The 25,734-nt window shown below is 39.9% G+C and overlaps 1 protein-coding gene and 1 long non-coding RNA gene across 3 annotated transcripts in view; one reads left to right on the top strand and one right to left on the bottom strand.

The window, feature by feature from the left end:
- cdh13 (cadherin 13, H-cadherin (heart)) overlaps positions 1-25,734 on the bottom strand; it is a 1,220,695-nt gene that overhangs the window by 334,849 nt on the left and 860,112 nt on the right. The window lies entirely within an intron of this gene.
- LOC140210311 (uncharacterized) lies at positions 529-23,057 on the top strand. 2 transcript variants are annotated; one of them, XR_011889209.1, is made up of 4 exons: positions 529-1,714; positions 2,009-2,093; positions 8,761-8,846; positions 22,775-23,057. It is a non-coding gene; the product is annotated as an uncharacterized lncRNA (long non-coding RNA). The 2 variants fall into 2 exon arrangements; XR_011889208.1 differs by lacking the exon at positions 22,775-23,057 and adding an exon at positions 19,686-20,529.

Below are 25,734 nucleotides of genomic sequence, written 5' to 3'. Positions count from 1 at the left end.
GCCATGGAGTTGTGCCCCTGCCGGCGAAAGTTGAGGCCATCCACCAATTCACCAGACCCAGCACTGTTAAAGGCCTGCAGGAATTTGTTGGGATGGTTAACTTTTATCACCGTTTCCTGCCCTCAGCGGCCCGGATCACACGGCTCCTTTTCGGCTTGATGTCTGGCAAGGTCAAAGAGGTCACCTGGACAGAGGAGGCAACGGCGGCTTTTGAACAAGCCAAGATCCTACTAGCAAATGCCACGCTCCAGGCCCACCCCCGGGTCTACAACCCCACTGCCCTCACTGTGGATGCCTCTGACGTGGCAGTTGGCGGCGTGCTTGAGCAGCTCATCGAAGGCTGGTCCTGGCGTTTCCCTGGAACGAGCATGGTGGTCGGCAGAGAGAGGGGGGGAGGGAAAGATGTGCTTGGTGGTGGGATCCCGTTGGAGGTGGCGGACATTATGGAGAATTATATGTTGGACCCAGAGGCTGGTGGGGTGGTAGGTGAGGACAAGGGGAACCCTATCCCTAGTGGGGTGGCGGGAGGATGGGGTGAGAGCAGATGTGCATGAAATGGGAGAGATGCATTTGAGAGCAGAGTTGATGGTGGAGGAAGGGAAGCCTCTTTCTATAAAAAAGGAAGACTGCCTTCGTCCTGGAATGAAAAACCTCATCCTGAGAGCAGATGCGGCAGAGACGGAGGAATTGCGAGAAGGAGATGGCATTTATGCAAGAGACAGGGTGGGAAGAGGAATAGTCCAGGTAGCTGTGAGAGCCCTTAGGCTTATAGTAGACTTCAGTAGATAAGCTGTCTCCAGAGATAGAGACAGAAAGATCAAGGGGAGGGAGGTGTCGGAAATGGACCAGGTAAACTTGAGGGCAGGGTGAAGCAAGATCTCCCAGTGGCCACACATTTTTATTCCACGTCCCATTCCCATTCTGATATGTCTATCCACGACCTCCTCTACTGTCAAGATGAAGCCACACTCTGGTTGGAGGAACAACACCTTATAGTCCGTCTGGGTAGCCTCCAACCTGATGGCATGAATATTGACTTCACCACTTTCTGTTAATGCCCCTCCTCTCCTTCACAACCCATCCCTTATTTGTTTACTTAATATTTTTTAATATATTTTCCCCCTTTTTTTTCTTCTCTCTTTTTTTCTCCCTCTGTCCCTCTCACAATAACTCCTTGTCTGCTCTCCATCCTCCGGGCTCCCTCCCCCCCTTCTCTCTCTCTCCCCAGGCTCCCCGTCCCATGATCCTCTCCCTTCTCCAGCCTCGTACCTCTTTTGCCAATCACCTGTCCAGCTCTTAGATCCACCCCTCCCCTCTTGTCTTCTCCTATCATTTCAGATCTCCCCCTCCCCTGGCCCACTTTCAAATCTCTTACTATCTCTTCTTTCAGTTAGTCCTGATGAAGGGTCCCAGCCCAAAATGTCGACTGTACCTCTTCCTATAAATGCTGCCTGGCCTGCTGCGTTCACCAGCAATTTTTGTGTCTGTTGCTTGAATTTCCAGCATCTGCAGATTTTCTCGTGTCTGCGTTTTTAACACGATCCAACTGCTCTTATAGGATTTCTGTCCTTGTTACGCTGACTGCTAACTGATCCAGCACCATTTTGAAAGGGACATAGTGCTGGATAGATGAAGGAGACACTGAAAATAGATAATCTTCTTCTGACCACTTTCATTGCAATTGTTGGGGCTCACCCGCAATGTTCCCTCTAAGGTAGGTGTGTGTGTGTGTGTGTGTGTGTGTGTGTGTGTGTGCGCGCGCGCGCGCATACACATCTTTTGCTACTAGCACACAAAGGAATTTTAGCTGTGCACAAAATGTTGTCACCCTCTACCTCATTGGCATGTTAAGTATATTTTATGATCCTACATGATCACACTTCCTTTTCCAGTTTCTGATGTGGACAGTGTTGACAACGTGGAGTTTGTGATAATTTGTTTGCAGACTTTAGAACTGGCTCATTTAAACTGTTCTTATTGAAAAAATTATTCCTTGTGCACGTGTTAGAGGGAAGAATTCTCACCAGTCTGAGATAAGTGAAGCCAAAGTCACAAGCGTTCCTAGGCGTCTGGAACCATTGTTGAGCTGACAAGTGAGTCATTTCACCATTTACAAACAAACTATATCATCCCCTTTAACATTAAAATCTTGCTTAATTAGATAATATATAATTCACCAAACTGCAAGCATCATGGAAGGCAACATAAAATGCACAGACACACAAGAGATGCTTGAGCAATGCACCAAACATGCTGGAGGAATTCAGCAGGCCACGAAACATTTATGGAGGGAATATGGAAGAAATCGCTCCTCTCAGATTCTTTCTCCTTCGGCTCTTTACCTCTTCCATCTATCACCTGCCAAGCTTCTCATATTATCCCCCCTGCCTCCCCACACTCATCCACCAACCTTCCCCTTCACCTGGTCCCACCTTCATCCTCCAGCTTGTATTCCCTCCTACCTCACGTTCCTATTCTGGCTTCTGTTCCCTTCATTTCCAGTCCTGATGAAGAGTCTTGGCCTGAAACGTTGACTGTCTATTTCCCTCCATGGATGCCGCCTGACCTGCTGAATTATTCTAGCATTTTGTGTGTGTAACATAAAACTCACATTGCACAAATTCTTCCTGGCTTTCTTTCTGAATAAGAACTTTCTGAAGATGATGGCATTGTCAATATGAAGTGCTTGCTACTTAAGGTATCATACAGGTTACATTTGTTAATATCCTTATTAAGATGAATCACAGAGCAAAAGGATTGCCCACCACGGCCCTCAGGAAACCAATGGACTGCAAGCAGAAAAGGCACTCAACAACTTTGATCAGCCATGGGCAATATCATTTCTTCTCCTCCCAGAGGTCAATTTGTGACCATGATTAATTTCTCAAGACAGTTCAGGATGTGTTTGTAGAGTGCCAACAGCAAACCTCAGTCAGTGCTACTGCAGGAGGCATCACAGATTCAGGTTGGTGTCAGAAACTGAAACAGGTGCCCAAATATTGGACAGATGTACAGTTTGCTGATGCTGTGACTGAAGTTAGCTCATCTCATTGTTAACATCAGGAAGGAGGTACAGAAGCCTAAAGGCACACACTGAGCAATTCAGGAACAGCTTCTTCCCCTCTGCCATACGATTCCCAAATGGACATTGAACCCATGAACACTACCTCACTATTTTTAATATATATCATTTCTGTTTTGCACTATTTTTAATCTACTTATTTAATATACATATACATAGTTACTGTAATTTATTCACTTATTTATCTTTTTCTTTCTATGTTATCACGTATTGCATTGTACTGCTGCTGCTAAGGTAATAAAATTCACGACATATGCTGGTGATAATAAACCTGATTCTCAACTGTAGATGTTTCAAGAAACATTGTTCTGGGTACAGCTATCTTCTAATTTGATTAAAATCCTGCTTACAAGAATGTTACTTTTGAGAATTATGCAGACTTTACAATACAGATAAGTGACATTCGGCCAAAGAATGCTCTCAAAGCCCACACCTGAGACTCTTCCCATCCTATCCATCTTCAGTTCATTTCTCCCGTACGTACTTATCTGTTTCTTCTTTTAAATCTATACACAGTTTATCCTAACCACTCTACATGGAGACAATAAGATTTTTCATGTAAAGAGCTTTCTCTATAATTGTTAAATCACTTACTGTTTATTATTTCTTTTTTATTTATGATCTTGTAGAAATATTTTCAATACACAATGAAATTATTGGAGAGGATCCAGATGAGATCCAGGAAAATGATTCTAGGAATGTAGGGGTTAATGTATGAAGAGTGTTTGATGGCACTGAGCCTGAACTCACTGGAGTTTATTAGAGGAAGAGGGGATCTCATTGAAACCGTTTGAATATCAAAAAGCCTTGTTAGAGTGGATGTGGCAAGAATGCTTGTTATAGTTGCTAAGTCTAGGATCAGAGGACGCAGCCTCAGAATAGTGGAACATCCATTTAGAACAGAGATGAGGAGGAATTTCTTTGTCCAGAGGGTGGTGAATCTGTGAAATCTATTGCCACAGATGGCTGTGGAGACCAAGTCACTGGATATATTTAAATGGAAGTTGATAGGTTCTTGATTAGTCAGGGCATCAAAGGTTATGGGGGGGAAGGCAGGAGAATGGATTTGAAAAGGATAATAAATCAGCAATAATGGAATGGCGGAGCAGATTCTATGGCCAAATGGTCTAGTTCTGCTCTTACGTCGTATGAAATATGAGAGTTTCTGCAAATGGTGGTGTGGTGATATCATGTGCAACAATGTGCCAGTACATGATTGGACAGATCACTGAGCTTGCGTGGGGTTGCCAGAATGTTCCAGCACGTGGCTGGGTTAAGACATGTTTGTTTATTGCTGTAAATAAAAGTGCTCTGATTCTTCCAGAGTATGATTCTTTACTGTTAACCCACGGTACGTTTAAACAGAAGTAACATAACAGCTGGAAGTATTAAGCAGCACACACAAAATGCCAAAGGAGCTCAGCAAAGCAGGGAGCATCCATGGAGGAGAAGAAACAGTTCACAGTTCTGAGACTCTTCATCAGAAGTTGAAATGAGGGGGATAGAAGTTAGAATAAGAAAGTGGGGGAGGAGAGAAATACAAGCTGACAGGTGATAGGTGAGATCAGGTGAGGGGGAAGGTGGGTGGGTAGGGGAGGGAGGAATGAAGTAAGAAGCTGGGAGGTGATAGGTGAGACCAGGTGAGGGGGAAGGTGGGTGGATAGAGAAGGGGGGATGAAATAAGAAACTAAGAGGTGATAGCTGAAAGAGGTAAAGGGCAGAAGAAGGAATCTAAAAGGAGAAGACAGTGGACTATGGATGGAAGGGAATAAAGAGGGACACCAAAGAGTGGTGATGGGCAGGGGAGGAGAAGAGAAGGGGTGAGAGGGTGGCCATAATGGGGAGTGGAAAATAGAGAGAAGGGAGGGTGAGTAATTACTGGAAGTTAGGGAAAATAATGTTTTTGCCAGATGGAATATGAGATTTTGCTCCTCCATCCTGAGCTTGGCATCATCATGGTAGTAGAGGAGGCCATGGAAAGACATGCCAGAATGGGAATGGGAAAGGACTTCAAATGAATAGTCACCTCAAGATCTTGCCTTTTTCAGCAGACAGAGCAAAGTTGTTCAATAAAGCTATTCTCCAATCTGTGTTGAGTCTCACAGCACCTGATACAATAGATGTCTCCAACAGACTCACAGGTGAAGTGTTGCCTCACTTGGAAGGACTACTAGAGGCTCTAAATGGTGGTGAAGAAAGAGGTTTAGGGGCAGGTGTAGCACCTGTTATGCTTCTAAAGATAAGTGCCAGAAAGGAGATCAGTGAAGTGGGATGAGTGAACACAGGAGTCACAAAAAGAGCAATACCTATGGAGGAGAGAGGAGAAAGAAGTGCTTACTGGTAGAATTCCATTGGAGATGGTAGAAGTTATGGAGAATGTGTTGGATATAGAGGCATTTGGAGTGGTAGCTAAGCGAAAGGGAACCATATTCCTCTTATGACAGCGGGAGGATAAAGTGAAGGCAGATGTACAAGAAATGGAGGAGATATGGGCGAGGGCACCATCAATGACGGTGGAAGTGAAACCTTGTTCTTTGAAGAAAGAGGTCATCTCAGATGTTCGAAAGTGGGAAGACTGATACTGAGAACAGATTTGGTGGAGGCGGAGGAACAGACAGAAGGGAAAAGCATTTTTAGAAGTGACAAGGTGGGAAGTCAAGATATCCGTGAAATCCAGTAGGCTGTCTGTTTCCATCTCTGGAGACAGAGAGATCAAGAATGGTGAGTGAGATGTCAGAGGTGGCCCAAGTAAATTTGAGGGCAGGGAGGAAGTTGGAAGCAAAGTAGATGAAATTGACTTGCTCAGCATGGGTGCAGGAAGCAGTACCAATACAATCGTCAGTGTAGTGCAGAAAGAGTTGGGGGGCGTCACTAGTGCAGCTTGGAACATGGACTGTTGCAGGTAGCTAATGAAAGTCATCCATAACTGGGGCTGAAAGGTCCATGCTTACACCTTTGGTTTGGAGAAAGTGGGATGAGCTGAAAGAGAGATTATTAAAGGTGAGAACAAGTTCTGTCAGATGGTGGTGGTGGAGGGGTACTGCTCTGTTGTCCAGAGAGAAGTGGAGTTCTGATGAAGGGCCTTGAACCAAAATGTCAACTGTTTATTCCCCTCCATAGCTGCCGCCTAACTTACAGAGTTCCTGTGTGCGCTGCTCAAGATTCTCAGCATCTGCAGATTCCCTTGTGTTTATGGAGAGCTTTAAGGCCTTCCGGAAGGAGGACAGAGCTGGGCATCCATAATGAGAATAAGGCAATCAGGATCAGGGAACTGAAACTTAGTAAACTGATGGAGAGCATGTGAAGTGACACAGCTGTTCATTCCCCTCCATAAATGCTACCTGACTTGCTGAGATCCTCCAATATTTTGTCTATGTTGCTCACAATGACTTTTCTTTCTGAATTAATTTGCCATGTGTGATCACTTTGTATCAAAAGTTTAAGAAATTCACTTCTACATTTTATCTTCTAAGTTATTTGAGAAATAGTACCAATAACAAAGATGCAATGGGCATAGTAGCTATTGCGATGGATCAATATTTGCTACATTCAACCTTGTGTTATTTTGTTTTTATTTTAAACACATTCATTAGAAAATAGCCCTTCAGTAAGAAACAAACATATTATTTCTACAACTATTAACTCTAAAGCTGCATATTGATTTTAGTTTTGTTCTTAAAGACTCAGTGAAAGCCAATTTCTCCAAAGCAAATAGCCTGAATTCACTTTAAGCAATGATTGTGATTCTTCTGAAATTCTACAAGAAGCAGCTTAAGGGCCTGTGTTCTATCAATGGTGCCAATTGTTTCTCTTTAATTTTCCAAACCAAATGTTCAATTTGAAGAAAGCTGCAATAACCAGGGTCAATTCTTCCCTTTGCTTTTACTTGATAATTGGGTTTGGTGCTGCCATGTAATGGTTAAATTCCCAATCTTCTACCATCTCAAATCAAGCAAAATGTTATCACTGAAATCTCACTGGAACCTACTGAATGTTGAAAGGACTAGAGAAAGGTGGATGCCGAGAGGATATTTTCAATGGTGGGGGTATCCAGAACTAGAGGGCACAGCCTCAAAATTGAGTGTCGACCCTTTAAAACAGAGGTAAGGAGGAATTTTTTTTATAATCAGAGTAATGAATCTGTGGAAAGCTCTGCCACTGACAGCTGATGAGGCCAAGACCGTGCGTATACTTAAAGTGAAAATTGATCATTTCCTGATTGGTCAAGGCATCAAAGGTTATGGTGGGAAGGCAGGTGTATAGGTTGAGTGACATCTGGGATCAACCATGATGGAATGATGGGCTGAAGGGCTGAAAAGCTTAATTCTGCTCCTGTGTCTTATGGTCTTATCACTGCAGATTTATGGAGTTTTTTTCCCACTTTTCATCAATAGTTTGTATAAAACAGAAGTCCAAAAAGCCACTTTAATATCTATTTGGCAACATGTAAATAGGATTCTGGTTTCAGAACTTTACACCCCAATCAATAGCTCACTTGGTGCCAACTAGCACATGTTATAGGTTGAAGCACTAATCTGTTGATTTAAGCACAAACATCTAGACAGGCATGCCAATGTAGAATGAAGTATCTTTGTTCAAAGTATCTTTCAAGACTCTGACTGCCATCTCAGATAAGCGTAAGAAAAAAAACAGATGGCACTAGTTCAAGGAAAAGTTGAAACATATTCAAATGTATGATCCAAAATTTATCTCCTAAGCTGTTTATCTGGTCATTTACAGATTGCTGCTTGTGAAAGCATTTCACAAGCAAATTCCCAAATAACAACAGTATACTTCAAATGTAGGAATGCCCTACGATAGGAATGGACCGTAAATAAGTGTATTTTCTTTCTCCAAGTATGTAAATCCTATGCTGGAGAACCTAGAATGAACCTATCAACAGACTTGCTTCAAAATCTCTCTACTACATGTTTTTCTAGTTATTGCTTTTATTGTGTCATCTCAGATCATTAAAACATGTAGCTCGTTCATGATGATCAAAGAGGAAATGGAAATTTTGAAGCAATATTAAGATATTTTCTGAAATAACATTTCAAAACAAACTTACATTTTTCATAAAGCTTGCACCTAATTCAGATCTTCTTTAAACAACCCTTTGAAGCAAATTTCACATTTGTAGCACAAATATTTATTGTAATTTGTAGCCACATGCATTTATGGAACAGCAGCTGTAGTTTGTTGTGAAAAGCCTGTACAGTGGAGATGGAAGGGGTGGACTCTGCCCTTGCAGTTCCTTAAAAAGGCTGATTGCTTTCATGTACTTCAAGAATAGGTCAAACAACAGGATCCAGAATGAAACAAAGGCACAGCATCAGTCCAGCCTTAGCCTGACAACGTGTGGAGTTTTTGCAAAGGTTATGTGGTGATCATTAGCTGAGTTACCACATGTTGAGAAGCAGGCACCATGCTACAGTCTTTTCTGAGCTTCTTTTAGAATAACAATATGGCTTTCACAGTGCAATGCAGACTACATTTGTTGAGAATAAATTATCGGAAATTACGGACGACTTATAGTGCTGGGTTTATCCGCCTGCTCAACCATTTAAGAAAGAGAAAAGGAATGTAATATTCTGCATTACATTGATTGCCTTGATAAAGAATCTCCACCTTTTTCCCCTTCTGACTTTTTATAATTCTGACTTATTTCCAATTTCCAGGTATCCTATTTTTTCTCCTCACTGATCAATTTCATTCAATCAGATTGGTGCTCAATATCACCTCCAACTCAGGGCAAAAGGGCAAGGTAAGTGGCAAGTTATCATTTTATTGATGTGATATATCTGAAGCACAAGATGAGTGTGCTGCTTCTAATTACTTTATAAAGTCAGCCTTTCCTCTGTGTCTGATGGGTTCATCAAGAACCATTGCTGAGCCCTTAACTATTTATAATGAATACAAATTAATTAAATGAATGATTCTGTTGCATCCACTTTTGATAAAGGTACAAGGATGGGATGGAAAACAATTTGTGAGGAACTACACAGAGGGTGAAAAGAAAAGACAAGTTATCTGAATAGGCACAGGTTATGGCAGATTGAGTAGAAAGTATGGAATTGTAAGGCTAATCATTTTCATAGGATGAACACAATAGTAGAATATTTATTTATTTATTGGTTGATTGATAGATAGAGATAAAATCAATTTGAGTGGAATAGGCCCTTTCGGCCTTTTGAGCCCCACTGACCAGCAATCCCCAAAGTTAATCCTAGCCTAATCACGGGACAAATTACAATGACAGGGAGAACATACAAACTCCTTACAGACAGTAGCAGGAATTGAACCCCTGCTGCTAGTACTGCAAAACACTGTGTTAACCATTTCTCTACCATGCTGTTCTTTTAAAGGGAGAGGAATTACATTTCCACAGAGTGCGTTTGCATGTCATCTTACATGGAATAGAGGTTAGCATAAAGGCAGATACAGGATGAAAGCTTTAAACAACTGCACAGACTATTAGTGAGGCTACAACTGGACTATTTACTGCATTGAGATTGGAGATTATGAATTAAAATGGGATATATTGTTATTGGAGGCAGCTTAGAGAAACAGAAACAGAAATTAGCAGTACCAACAGTAACCGCAAGTAAAGGTCAACTTGCTGCAAACCCACTTCTTTCTGCTTTAACTTCATGTTCTGAGAGAGAGAGAGAGATCTCACTACCTGTCAAAACATACATTATACTAATCCTACACACCTCATTGTATACTTCCACATTGCTATTTCAGTGGCAATGGACTACATACCCAGAAGTATCCCCAGCTTCCATGTCCATGTTGCCCATTCCTTTAAAATGACCTCCTCTAGATTCAGAAGGCATGAGAATTGATAGGCAATACCCTGAATGGCAGTAGTGCCTTGGGCAATGTGATTAGATGACAAGAGTCAATTCGAATAAACAGTGCCAGCTTTGTGAAACTCCTCTGGAAGCTTTTGACAGATGGTCAGACCCTGCCTTCCCCCTCTCTCAGTTTTGCTGCCGAACTTTAAGAAAACATGAAGTAGAAGCAGTAAGGGCCACCATTTCCACATTGCAAACCTCTTGTCACCATCAGCAATATGTTCACTGGTGTAGCTCATCCCGCAATGGTCCTGTGTAGAATTGAGATCTTTTGGAAGTTATACACTGCTTCTAGCATTCAAAAAAGTGTCACAAATTTGAACTTGCGTCCATCAATTTCAAATCATATTTTACACCTCGGCATCTATCTCAACGTATTTGCTTATTATGAATGATGAATGAAACATTGAGTATGTAATGGAGCTTATGTTCTGCTGGAAACTCTATTGTCACTTTTAGGGTTTTATTATAAACTCAAAATTCAAGGTTAAAACAAAGAGTGAGAAGAATTGTAAGGAATAATATCAAATTTATGATAGTTAAGCAAACAATTTTGAAGGCAATTCAAGCACATCCAAAACCAATTAGATCAACACATGAAGATATACAGATTTCCCAGCTCTGAATAAGCATACTGATTGCAATGCAGTTTGTCCCATGGACACTCATTGGCTATTTTATTAGTTATCTCCTGTATCTAATAATGTAGCCACTGAGTGTATGTTCATGGTCTTCTGCACCTGTAGCCCGTCCGCTTTAAGGGTCGAAGTGTTGTGTGTTCAGAGATGCTCTTCTGCACATCACTGTTGTAAAGTGTGGTTATTTTACATATTATCACCTTCCTGTCAGCTAGAACCCGTCTGGTGTGTCTCCTATGACCTTTCTCATCATCATTTTCACACCATATATATTCCATCCAGAAGAAAAGGATACATTTATGCCCCCTATCTGTCAGTCAGCTAATCCTTAATCTGTGCCAATATATTAGCTTCTACTTCATGAGCTCTTACTTTCTCCAATAATCTTGGAAGTAGCACTTTATGAAATGTCTTCTGGGAAACTAATCCTTCATTGGCCACAGCAATTACAGTTCCTTTATCATAACTGACCTGTTTGGAAAACATACAAATAGTAGATAAAGTGAAAAAGAGAGAAAACAAAATGGAGGTGGTTTGATCTCACAGTTCCAGCACTACATTTTTAAATTAGTTCCTCTTCATTCACCTTGTACTTACACCTCCTACAGAGAAATAAGCTGCAATTAACATCCTTCACCACCACCTTCTCACAGCCAACTTATAGGCATCTGTTTGTCTCATGAGACCATGGATTTGCGTCTTGGAAGGTTTCCAGGGTGCAGGCCTGGGCAAGGTTGTATGGAAGACCAGCAGTTTCCCATGCTGCAAGTCTCCCCTCTCCACACCACTGATGTTGTCCAGGGGAAGGGCATTAGGACCGATACAGCTTGGCACTGGTGTCATTGCAGAGCAATGTGTGGTTAAGTGCCTTGCTCAAGGACACACACACTGCCTCAGCCAAGGCTCGAACTAGTGACCTTCAAATCACTAGACGAACGCCTTAACCACTTGGCCACGCACCAACACAGCCAACAACACTACCAAAAATGTCATTTAGCCTACACTCAGTGGCCAATTTATTGGATACCTCCTGTACCTAATAAAGTGGCCACTGAGTGTATGTTCATAGTCTTTTGGTGTTGCAGCCCATCCACATGTTGTGCATTCAAAGATGCTCTTCTGCACACCACTGTTGTGATGTGGGGTTACCTGAGTTACTGTCACCTTGAATCAGTCCAACCATTCTTCTTTGAACTCTCTCATAAACAAAGCATTTTTGCCCACAGAACTGCCCTCACTGGATTCTGTTTTGTTTTTCACACCATTCTCATTAAAACTCTATAATGTTTCACGTTGTGCATGAAAACCCCAGAGATAAGCAGTTTCTCAAATACTCAAACCCATCCTGTCTAGCTCTAAAGTTCATTCCACGGTCAAAGTTACTGAGATCACATTTCTTCCCTATTCTGATGTTTGGTCTGAACAACAAATGAACCTGTTGACCATGTCTGCATGCTTTTGTGTATTGAGATGCTGCCACATGATAGGCTGAATAGATAATTGCATTAACGAGCACAGGTGTAACTAATAACGTGTACACAGTGTACCTTGGTCTGGAGGTAACAGCAAATACGATTGCAGTGCTATCTTACATGCATACATTTGAGGCAGGTTTGAACTTCTTGCTCATTACAATGATACTTATGAAGGTTCAACAAAAGGACTCTGATTACTAAGTGCTTACCATACTTTATTCGAGTATTTAAACAAAAACTATTTGGTCTCTGCATGGACTTGAGTCTGCAGATGTTGGAATCTGCAGCAATAAACAAATTTCACAACATATGTACTTCTATAGATATACATATGACATTTGTAACTTCTATAGATGATACAGTGGTGAGCATTCTGACAGGCTACATCACGCTCTGGTATGATGGGGCTATTGCACAGGACCAAAAGATGCTACAGAAAGTTGTAAAATTAGACAGCTCCATCTTGGGTACTAGCCTCCATAGTACATCTTCAAAGAGTGGTGCCTCAGAATGGCAATGTCCATTAATATGGACACCCATCACCTAGGGTATGCCCTCTTCTCATTGTTACCACAGGAAAGAGGTACAGAAGCCTAAAGGCACACACTCAATGATTCAGGAACAGCTTTTTTGCCTCTGCCACACAATTCCTAAATGGACATTGAAACCATGAACACTATCTCACTTTTTAAAAAATATATATCTATTATTTCTGTTTTTGCACTACTAACAAATTTCACAATATGTGCCAGTGATCTTAAATCTAATTTTGATCCTGAACTGCTAGAGAAACTCAGATGTTCAAAGATCATCTTTGGAGGCAAAGAAATGGCCAATTTTTTGTGTCAAGGCCCTGCATCACCACTGAGAGTGAAGAGGGAAGATAGCCAGTATAACGAGATGATGGTAGGACAATAGACAGTAGACAATAGGTGCAGGAGTAGGCCATTCAGCCCTTCGAGCCAGCACCGCCATTCACTGTGATCATGGCTGATCATCCACAATCAGTACCCCATTCCTGCCTTCTCCCCATATCCCTGGACTCCGCTATCATTAGAAACATAGAAACATAGAAAATAGGTGCAGGAGTAGGCCATTCGGCCCTTCGAGCCTGCACCGCCATTCATTATGATCATGGCTGATCATCCAACTCAGAACCCCACCCCAGCCTTCCCTCCATACCCCCTGACCCCCGTAGCCACAAGGGCCATATCTTATTAAGAGCTCTAACTAACTCTTTCTTGAAAGCATCCAGAGAATTGGCCTCCACTACCTTCTGAGGCAGAGCATTCCACAGATGTGAGACAGAGGCGCATAGATAGATGGAATTCAATGAGGTGGAATGATGGGCAAAAAGGCAAGATAGAACCATAGAAACTACAGCACAGAAACAGACCTTTTGGCCCTTCTTGGCTGTGCCGAACCATTTTCTGCCTAGTCCCACTGACCTGCACACGGACCATATCCCTCCATACACCTCCCATCCATGTATCTGTCCAATTTATTCTTAAATGTTAAAAAAGAACCCGCATTTACGACCTCGTCTGGCAGCTCATTCCATACTCCCACCACTCTCTGTGTGAAGAAGCCCCCCCGCAATGTTCCCTTTAAACTTTTCCCCCCTCACCCTTAACGCATGTCCTCTGGTTTTTTCCTCCCCTTGCCTCAATGGAAAAAGCCTGCTTGCATTCACTCTATCAATACCCATCATAATTTTATATACCTCTATCAAATCTCCCCTCATTCTTCTATGCTCCAGGGAATAAAGTCCTAACTTATTCAACCTTTCTCTGTAACTGAGTTTCTCAAGTCCCGGCAACATCCTTGTAAACCTTCTCTGCACTCTTTCAACCTTATTTATATTCTCCCTGTAATTTGGTGACTAAAACTGAACACAATACTCCAGATTCGGCCTCACCAATGCCTTATACAACCTCATCATAACATTCCAGCTCTTATACTCAATACTTTGATTAATAAAGGCCAATGTACCAAAAGCTCTCTTTACGACCCTATCTACCTGTGATGCCACTTTTAGGGAATTTTGTATCTGTATTCCCAGATCCCTCTGTTCCACTGCACTCCTCAGTGCCTTACAATTAACCCTGTATGTTCTACCTTGGTTTGTCCTTCTAACATGCAATACCTCACACTTGTCTGTATTAAACTCCATCTGCCATTTTTCAGCCCATTTTTTCAGCTGGTCCAAGTCCCTCTGCAGGCTCTGAAAACCTTCCTCACTGTTTACTACACCTCCAATCTTTGTATCATCAGCAAATTTGCTGATCCAATTTACCACATTATCATTCAGATCATTGATATAGATGACAAATAACAATGGACCCAGCACTGATCCCTGTGGCACACCACTAGTCACAGGCCTCCACTCGGAGAAGCAATTCTCTACTACCACTCCTTGGCTTCTTCCATTGAGCCAATGTCTAATCCAATTTACCACCTCTCCACGTATACCTAGCGACTGAATTTTCCTAACTAACCTCCCATGCGGGACCTTGTCAAAGACCTTACTGAAGTCCATGTAGACAATATCCACTGCCTTCCCTTCATCTACTTTCCTGGTAACCTCCTTGAAAAACTCCAATAGATTGGTCAAACATGACCAACCACGCACAAAGCCATGTTGACTCTCCCTAATAAGTCCCTGTCTATCCAAATGCTTGTAGATTCCGTCTCTTAGTACTCCCTCCAATAACTTAATTACTACCGATGTTAAACTTACTGGCCTATAATTTCCCAGATTACTTTTTTATCCTTTTTTAAACAACGGAACAACATAAGCCACTCTCCAATCCTCTGGCACCTCACCTGTAGACAGTGACATTTTAAATATTTCTGCCAGGGCCCCTGCAACTTCAACACTAGTCTCCTTCAAGGTCCGAGGGAACACCCTGTCAGGTCCCGGGGATTTATCCACTTTAATTTTCCTCAAGACAGCGAGGACCTCCTCCTTTTCGATCTGTACAGTTTCCATGATCTCTCTACTTGTTTCCCTTAATTCCATAGACTTCATGCCAGTTTCCTTAGTAAATACAGACACAAAAAAACCTATTTAAAATCTCCCCCATTTCCTTTGGTTCCGCACATAGCCGACCACTCTGATCTTCAAGAGGACCAATTTTATCCCTTACAATCCTTTTGCTCTTAATATACTTGTAAAAGCTCTTTGGATTATCCTTCACTTTGACTGCCAAGGCAACCTCATGTCTTCTTTTAGCCCTCCTGATTTCTTTCTTATGTATTTTCTTGCACTTCTTATACTCCTCAAGCACCTTATTTACTCCCTGCTTCTTATACATGTCATACAACTCCCTCTTCTTCTTTATCAGAGTTGCAATATCCCTTGAGAACCAAGGTTCCTTATTCCTATTCACTTTGCCTTTAATCCTGACAGGAACATACAAATGCTGCATACTCAAAATTTCTCCTTTGAAGGCTTCCCACCTACCGATCACATCCTTGCCAGAGAACAACCTGTCCCAATCCATGCTTTTTAGATCCTTTCTCATTTCTTCAAATTTGGCCTTCTTCCAGTTAAGAACCTCAACCCTAGGACCAGATCTATCCTTGTCCATGATCAAGTTGAAACTAATGGTGTTATGATCACTGGAACCAAAGTGCTCCCCAACACAGACTTCTGTCACTTGTCCTAACTCGTTTCCTAACAGGAGATCCAATATTGCATCCCCTCTAGTTGGTCCCTCTATATATTGATTTAGAAAACTTTCCTGAACACATTTTACAAGATGGGGGAGGAAGAGAGAGTTCTAAAACAGAGGCTGGTATGTGATACGTGGAACAGTGAAATTAAAAAATGAGCAGATGGAAGATGGTGGAAATAAAGGCTGGGAGGTCTTAAGTAGAACCTTATAAGGGAGGGATAAAGATCAGATAGAGCCAGAATAGAGAAGGAATAGGGAGTTAGACCAAGGAAGAAGAAACCCATGTGGATAGTTGTTTAGGTGATGGGCAGATGGAACCATGCGGGTGAGATAACAAATCTAGATAACAGGTATATATTCTGCACACAGATCCTTTAACAAGCTGCAACTTGATCCATCTACTGCTTGAAATGGTAGTTGTGCTTTGTATGGTTTATGTAACATGATTCAGGTTGATATCAATAGTATCAGCAACCCGGCAGCGTCTTTTAACCCCCTGAGATAGGCAGTTGTCCTGGAAAATCAGGAAAAGTTCAATGGGAAGAAAGATCTCCATAGATACTGAAATTTGTAGGATTCTGTTCAACAAATTAATGTTCTGTTCACAATAGTTGAATGGCTGACAAAGGTGATGATAATTGTAATAAAATTGGTAAACACCAATCCAATAACTAATCAGCTATTTTGGAGCTCCATATTAGTCCTTGGAATTTCCAAGAGACTTGCATGTTGATTTCATTACTTGCACTTATTATTTATTTTCAATATACTCAAAGCATAGAGCCTTCAAATGCCGGAGATGCTGTTGAAATAATCCCTAACATAATATTACCACTAGTTATTAGCCTTAGGTTCACCACACATTCAGATCTCAGAAATGAGTAACAATCTCATAATGAAGTATGATCTGATAACATGAAGATTATTTATTGCATTCCAGTATAGCATTTATAAATTACCAGGAATACAAGAAATGTTTCTAATGCACGTAGAAGGAGAAAATCTGAAACAAAAATAGAACATAATGAAGAGTCTACAATAACCCCAAGATATTCTGTTTCAATTTTCAGAATTACACAATCAAGTTTTCAAACTAGTTTGTATGAAGTCCAGTTCATCACTTAGATGTTCTTGAACCTTTGGAATTCTCTACCCAAGATTTCACTGAAGGTCCATTGCCAAGCATATTTTAGACATTGCTTAATAGATTTTTAGATATTAAGGGAATTGAGGGATATTGATTTAGAGCAGGAGGTTGCAGAGGTTAAAAAGATCTAAAATGATCTTATTGAATGGTGCGGCAGGTTCAAGGGACTGAATGGCCTAATCCTGTTGCTTTTTCTTATGTTCAATGTATTAGTGAGACAGTGTTTGTAATTGTTTGCATTTGACCAAGTTTTTGCCAACCATCTAAACACAATTCTTTGATGATACTACCATTGCTGAGCCTGTACTGTCTAATTCAGGAAATTCAAACAGATCGTCCAAATGAATGTTGTGGCGGGAAGAGGGCCAGAAAGTGGCTCATTCCCCAACACCTCAGAATCTTTCCACTATTTACAAAGTATAAATCAGGAACGTTATGAAATACTCTCCTTGTCTGTATGAATGTAACTCCAATAGCTCTCAAGATGCTTGGCACCATCCAGGACATAATTGCTCACCTGACTGGCACCCATTCACCACCTTAAGTATTCAGTTCCATCAGCACTAGTGCACAGTGGACCAATGTGTATTGCCTACAATTGCATGGCAGTTAATCACCCTGACTACTTTGATTGTACCTTCCAATCCTATGATCTCTACTACCGAGTCATTCCAAGTTAATAGGCGCACAGCAGCTCTGTTGCCTGCAGGTTCTCGTCTAAATTATGCACCATTCTAATCTGGAAATACATTACTCTTCCTTCATCGTCATTGGGTTTAAATTATTTTACTTTCTCCTCAACATTTCTGTTGGACAGCCTTGATTGGACAGATTATACGCAGTTCACTGCTGCCTTCTTAAGGGACAATAATGATGGCCATGTCATCAAGTTCCTGGGAAAATTAATTTTAAAAATGTTCAGATCTTAATGGGTTCTAATATTTTGCAATGAATATACCCTTTAAGCAACCACCTATCTTATTTCCTAGGTTGACATAATGAAACGATAAATTTAATTTCACAGTAATTCAACTACTAATTTGGTATTTCTAATTTTACAATAGTGGCCAAAGAACCCAAGACACACACAAAGAACAAAGAGAGAACTGTAATGGAAACCTGTTTAAAAAGAAATATTCAAAATATAATAAATAGGCAGTTCAACAATACTGTATCTTCTTAAGGGACAACAATGGTCAGTTTGCCAAGATCCTGAGAAAATAAATAAATAATGTTCAGATCTTATTGGATTCAAATGATTGGTGATGAATATGCTATTTTAATCAACAGTCCATCCTATTTTCTAAGTTGGTATAATAAAATGGTGGATCTAATTTCACAGTAACCCAACTATTAATTCCAAATTTTAATTTGATAACGATAGTAGCTAAAGGAAGAAAGTTACCTAGAAGGATTAAAGATAAAATTGCAAAGAAAAACTGAATAAAAAGAAAAATCCAAAATATAATGAATTACACCTCAGAAATGTTTGGTTGGAATAAGATTTAAAAGAATTTATGGTGATTGTACTCTCAGAAATAAAGAAATATTTGTGTCACGTAAGTGGTGCATGAGACCTACAGCAGTGCCAGATGGTAACAAATGTAGAAAGCAGATAGAGGTTGCATTTCGGCATACAGCATGTCACTGTGAGATATGTTGTTATGTCTTTATCTAAACCAAAAGATATAAGGAGTGAAAGCACCACGACTAACTGCAAAGGCCAAAATTCATTCACACTCCCCTGGACTCTAAAACGATTTCTATGTATGGGTTAGGCAGATCTTCATTCATTTGCACCAATATTGAGAATGCAGAAATACTATATTATGTCAGCCTTGGGGCTCTGTCTGATCATCAGTTATAAGGTACTATAGGAAAGGCTGTGGCTATATTTTCCTTGGTGACTGATTATTGGTGGATACTTTTATTTCCTTAGATAAATTCATAGCAGATATCTAGCAGGTTGATGGTCAAAATGGGCAATTTAACTTCACAATGTAGAAGAAAATATAAGATAGCCCAGTTTCATTGCACTGATGTCCATGTTAGTTAAATACAGTTAGTTAAATTCTGGTTAAAAAAGCTTCAGAGAGTTGTAAACTTATTCAGCTCCATCATGGGCACTAGCGTCCGTAGTATCCAGGACATCTTCAAGGAGCAATGTCTCACCCTTCATTAAGCTTTCCCATCACCAAGGTCATGCCTTTTTATCACTGCTACCATCAGGAAGAAGGTACAGAAACCTGAAGGAACAGGCTCAATGATTCAGGTACAGTTTTTTCCCCTCTGTCATCCAATTTCTGAATGGACATTGAACCCATGAACACTACATCACTACTTGGTTATTTCTAATTTTGCACCATTTTTATTTAACTTATATATACTTACTGTAATTCACATTTTCTCCATTACTATGTATTGCTGCTGCAAAGACAACAAATTTCATGACATTTGCCAGTGATATTAAACCTGATTCTGATTCTGAAATATTCTGCACTTTAGTTCACTTTAATTTTGCTTTGCAGCTTGATTGTTGATTATACCAAATCTATAGCAAATGATGATATCAAAAATCTGATTATTTTCTGCTATTTCTCTCTGACTACAACAAATATTCCAAAAAGCTTGAAAGCCAATAAACACAGTATGTTAGGCAGGATCTGTGGAGTGAAAGTAAGTGTTAGTCTTTCAACTCAATTAACTTTCCACAGATGAAAGGTGACCAATCTGTTGCATTAACTCCACTGCTCTTGCCAATGACAGCGTATGTCTGTTCCTGACATTTTGTATTTTATTTCAGAATCGCTGCATCCACAACATTTTGATTTTGAAATCAGTGCGGATCGCAGGCCCAATCAGCCATACCTATCTTTAGCTACCTTATTTTTGTCAAAAAAAAAACGTTCAGTGGAAGTTTTGAAAGGAAAATGATTCCTCGCTGACTTTCTTTCATTTATTAATTCCAGAACCTTGCATTGATAATTCAAAGGGCTTTTTTATGCAACCTCACTTTAGTACTGGAAATCAATGGCACTGCAAAGTGATGAGAAATGTGTCCTTCGACTGCAATATGCATCTGTTGTACGTTACAGTTAAGGGTACTCTACACAGAATTGCAATATATTGTCTGCGGTTGATCACACCTACATAACTTTGTTTTGAAATGTAAAAAGGATGCATAGATTATTTAAATTTTACAGGAATATCTTTCACCTAGTTGCTAATAGAAAACCTCTATGTCAAAAGCAGGCAATAGAAATGCTATACAACATATTGTGATTATTTATGCTGCTAAAAATGGGACTGGGTGTAATCTGGATTATTCTTTGAAAGGTCAGACGGCCTATTATAACAGTTAAGCACAACTGATGTCCACTCACATTTTAATCAATAACTAATTGTGGAACTTGGCAGATCAGAATATGCTTACTCATTTATGATTTCAGCAGAGTAACAACCAGAATTTTAATACTGACATTTCTAATAAAGTATAGTACCTGCAGTACTTTGTCTATTTTGGACTGACTTGCCGCATTTTTTTTAGTGTATTATCTTCTAACTTTCGCTGCCTTGTGGCTATACCCACTCATGAGGAAGGCTTAGGAGGCAAACTCTGAGGAAAACTCAGGAACTTGAGTCCCTAAGGCAGTCCTATGTTGAATTCAAGACTAAGCACAAAATAATCTGCAGCTGCTGGGGTCAAAACAACACTCACAACACGCTGGAGGAACTCAGAAGGTCGGGCAGCATCCCTGGAAAAGATCGGTCGACGTTTCGGGCCAGAACCCTTCGTCAGGACTGTAGAGGGAAGGGGCAGAGGACCTATAAAGAAGGTGGGGGGAGGGTGGGACCTTTTTCATAGGGCCTCTGTCCCTTCCCTCTACAGTCCTGATGAAGGGTTCTGGCCCGAAACGTCGACCGATCTTTTCCACGGATGCTGCCCGACCTGTTGAATTCAACACTGACTTGCAACTCCTGCTGGTGCCAAACTGTAATGGTATCTGCCATTCCTTTTAGACTCATTAGCTGCATCGAGAAGAGAGACTGTCTCATGGGCAAAAGCTTGCTCTCCATATCATATTACCTTGGCTTGCATGTCAGGTGGACAACTGGGCCACAATGTCCATGGTCGATCCCAACCAATGGAGAGCCTCAAGTATTTTAAACCAAGATGTAACTATTGCTATATCAAAGGGTGTTTTGACAATATGGGAGCATTTTAAAATTGAAGTGCATATCCCCTATAGGCCACAAAACATCATAATTGTTAAGTAAACAGCAGTTGCTATCATTGAGTCATCATCATCGAGTCATCAAATTACTTGGGACTAGTGTCCAAACTGAACGAACAGTTTCAGTGACTGGTCAAACAGTAGACTGACTGGTTGTGGCCACAGGATCATATTTCACCGAAAACAAACCCCATGTGTTTTCTTTACTCTCCTGTTTTAGCCAGTTCTCAGGTTATAAATTAAACCTACATAAAAGTGAACTTTTTCCTTTGAACAATTTGATACCAACAAATTCTAACCTTCCTTTTAAAATTGTAAGAAACCAATTTACCTACTTAGGTGTAACAATCACTAAAAACTATAAGTGTCTATTCAAAGAAAATTTTCTTACCCTATTGAATCACGTAAAAAGGGTACTATTAAATTGGTCGTGTCTTTCGTTATCGCTGATTGGTCAAATCAACTCTATCAAAATGAATATATTACTTAAATTTATATACAGAGTATCTTTTTCAGGCATTGCTGGTTTTTATTCCTAAATCCTTTGTTGATTCTCTTGACTATTATATCTTATATATGGAAGAATAAGTGTTCTAGATTAAACAAAATTCATCTTCAGAAAGATAAAAAGAATGGAGGATTAGCCTTACCAAACTTTAGATTTTATTATTGGGCAGTTAATATAAGAAATCTTACATGCTGGTTATATCATATAAATCATGAGGATTGCCCAATGTGTGTTTTTTTTTAGAAGCTAACTCTGTTAATAAATTCTCTATTATTTCTCTTCTTGGATCCTCACTCCCTTTGTCTCTGAGTAAGTTATCTGCTAATCTGGTGGTTAAAAACACTATGAGAATTTAGATATAATTCCGAAAATACTTTGGCTTATTGAGATTTTCTCTTTCAAGTCCCATTTTCTCTAATTATTTTTTTAAACCCTCTATGATTGATGTGGCTTTTAAAGAATGGGATAGATTAGGTATTAAATGCTTTCAGGACTTGTTTGTAGAGGGAAGTCTTTTTTCGTTTGAACAACTGTCATCTAAATATAGTTTACCCAAAACTGTTTTTTTCAATACCTACAAATAAGAGATTTTTTTTACACTCAAATAAGTACATTTCCTAAGAGTCTTGATAAGAATCTACTAGATGTAATCTTTAATTTGATACCTTTTTATAATGGCTCTATATCTAATATTTATAATATGTTGCTGGGAATGAGAAGTGTTCCTTTAGGTAAAATTAAAAATCTTTGGGAACAAGATTTACGGACTTCAATTTCTGAGGAAACTTGGAATCAAGTTTTTTATTTGGTTAACACTTCATCGTTATGTGCCCATCACTCCCTCCTTCAATTTAAAGTGGCCCATAGGGCCCATATGACTAAGGGTAAGTTGTCTCATTCGTATTAAGATATATCTCCATATTGTGATAAATGTAATAATGGAGAAGCTTCACTCATTCATATGGTATGGACATGCCCCAGTCTTGAAAAATATTGGAAAGAAGTATTTCAAGCTTTCTTGATACTTTTTAAAGTAAACTTTAAGCCTAATCCTTTGACCGCTTTATTTGGTATTATTGGAGGAAAGGATATTATTTTGGAATTATCTGACTTGCACATTTTGGCTTTTATGTCTCTTATGGCCAGAAGGACGCTCTTGCTTAAATGGAAAGATGGGGCCCCTCCTACTCACGCCCAATGGTTACGTGATGTGATGCCATGTTTAAATTTAGAGAAGATTCAATGTTCAATTTCTGAATCTAGTCAAGACTTTCAAACATTGTGGGGACCTTTTCTGAATTATTTTCAAAACCTTTGATTTGCTGTTAAAGCACAGATGATGACTAATAATTTTTTTCCCCATTTTTTCTTTACTAATCAGCTTTGGTCTTGGTCGTGGGTCAGTTTTTTTATATAATAAAATTACTATATTTCAATGTTACAGGTTGATTAATTTGTATGAATATAGGATAAGGAGTATCCTATATCCTATGCGATTTAGTATAATATATTGATATATATATTTTTTCCTGTACTCTGTATTCTTATACTGTATGTAAATTAATAAAAACATTGGAAAAGAGAAAGAAAACAAGTCAGATTTTTCCATTATTTTTCCTGGTATATCCTATTCTTGAAGTGTGACTGGCCCACCAGAGAGGGTAGGCACATGATTAATTGTCAAACATATTGGCTGCTGGTGTCTTGAACATTGCATCCAGACCCTATAAAGTTTCTTGTCATCAAATCAAACATGGACAATAACATTCCTTCCTGATTACGTACTGTTCTCCCTCACCTGATGAATCAGTGCTCCTTTACCTTGAACTAGACTTAGAAAACTGGTTAAATTAGTAATGGTACATAACATACTCTGGGTGGTGACTGTCAGCAGGAGGGCTTTGCATCACCATCATTGACCAAACTGACTCCATCGTTAGAGAGTTGGAGTAGTCTGGAATGCACTGCTAGGGGTGCTGTTGGAGGCGCATGCAAGTGCTAGAGGCATTTAAGAAACTCTTAGATAGATACAAAAAATTACAGGAAATAGAGTGTTAGGGACCATATGCAGGCAGAATGCAATAGTTGTCATGAGCTTAATTTGTCCAGCACAACATTGCAAGCTGAGGGCTTGTTCCTGCGCTATTTGTTCAATGTTGACTTAGAACAGTTCTAGAACCTCAATACTGGGCATCCATAAGGTACTGTAGAGCATTAGTAACAGCAGAAATAGACACCACCACAATCTGTATCTCCGTGTCCACAAAGATGCCTCACTCTCCTTTTATAATCAAACTGGGTGGACAGCTGTGGTTTAATGGATGTGCAGATTGGTTTATCAAGAGCAGCACCTCACATGCCAAAACATTTATTAGCAAACCTAGTGATGCCATAAATAGGACCTCAAATAGTGAAAACAACATGCAATAACCAGAGCTAAGCAGCAAAGGATAAGATCTAAACTCTGCATTCCTGCCACATCTGGCTGTGAATGTGTTGAATAATTTAACAGAAAGCTGGAGGAGGCAATCCCAAACAACATCCCTGTGCTCAGTTACAACGGGACTTAGCATGGGAATGATAAAGATAATGTTGAAGCATCTGAAATTATGTTCAGTTAAATACAAAATGGATAATACATCTTCACTTCATTCTGAGATCCCAACTTCACAGCAGTCTTTAACCAATTCAATTCACTCCATAAGAAATGATTTTATACAGCAAAGATTGTAGCAGCAGTCAAATTATAAGCTGCATATTCCAGAGCTAGCTAAGCTTCTTAGCCAAATATTTTATACATGATACCAAAAATATGGAAGATTGTCCAGCTGTGTCCTGTTCACTTTTAAAAAAAAGGCAAGTCAGATTCGATACAGCTAATTATTCCACCAGGAAACTCTCAATCAGCAGCAAAGTGATGAAAACTATCATTGTGAGAACCATCCAACCATTTTGGGTTTTTCCAGAAACACAGTGCCATGCAGAATCATTACCTTGGCCCAAAAACCTAAATTCCAGAGGCAGGGAGAAGAGTGAATATTTTGATATCAACCAGCAGTGGATAAAATGTGGATGCCCTGGTAAAGCTTAAGTCAACAGACATCAAAGTTAACTTTTTAATGACTGCAGTTATATCTTGTACAAAGAAGGAGGGTTGTGATGATTGACATTCAATCATCCTAACCCCAGACATCATTGCAGGAGTTCTTCATAATGAGGTTCTCAGTCCAAACTGAATTATGGGTCTCATCATTGCCAATACTTCGAGCATAAAGTTAGAAATCACTAATGATTGTATAATGTGCAATTTATTCGCATTTCTATCTATTAGTGAAGCAGCTCATGCTTGTATTCTGCAAGCTTTGACAACATGCAGTCATGAGCTGATTGGCAGCAAGTAACATTGACATTGCAAATGTGCCAGCCAAGAGAATCTAATTTATCCTTGAAATTCAAAACATTAACATTCCATTATTCCCATCATGAAGGTGCTGGGAATTACCATTGAAGAGAAACTTAACTCTACTAACCACCAACATAATGTGGCTGCTAGAGTAGGTCAGATCAGAGACTGTGCTTCCTGCTCTAAGTGATTCCCACCCTAACACTACAAGGCATCATCTACAAGCAAAACCTATTGCCCGATAGAATACACTACACTATCTGAATGAATGCAGTGCCAATAGCATTTAAGTTACAACCATCCAGGCAAGGCAGTCCACTTGACTTGCACCCCCTCCATTTTTGTTTTAACATGGCTTAAGTTTGTTTGAAATGTCTAAAACTCACAACCCTTCCCCATTTTTGAGAAAGGCAAGGACAACAGGTGCATAAGGAGGCAACTACCCTTAAGCTTCTTAACATCTTAACTTGGAAATATATTGCTGTTTCTTCACTGACACAGTAGCTAAATCCTGGAACTCATTCCCCAAGAGCAATGTGCAATATCTTCAAGCTGTTGTACTGCAAAAAGTGTCATTACCAGCTTCTGGGGAGCCATTAGAGATGGGTGGAAAATGCCGGGCTAATGAGTAATACCTATGAAAATCTCAAAACATGAATTTAGTAAATAATCAAACTCAAACATTTACTTTAAAAAACTGCACTTC

The sequence above is a fragment of the Mobula birostris genome, chromosome 15 (assembly GCF_030028105.1).
Source record: "Mobula birostris isolate sMobBir1 chromosome 15, sMobBir1.hap1, whole genome shotgun sequence".
In the NCBI taxonomy this organism is placed as follows: domain Eukaryota; kingdom Metazoa; phylum Chordata; class Chondrichthyes; order Myliobatiformes; family Myliobatidae; genus Mobula; species Mobula birostris.
This window is presented reverse-complemented; position numbering and strand designations above follow the sequence as displayed.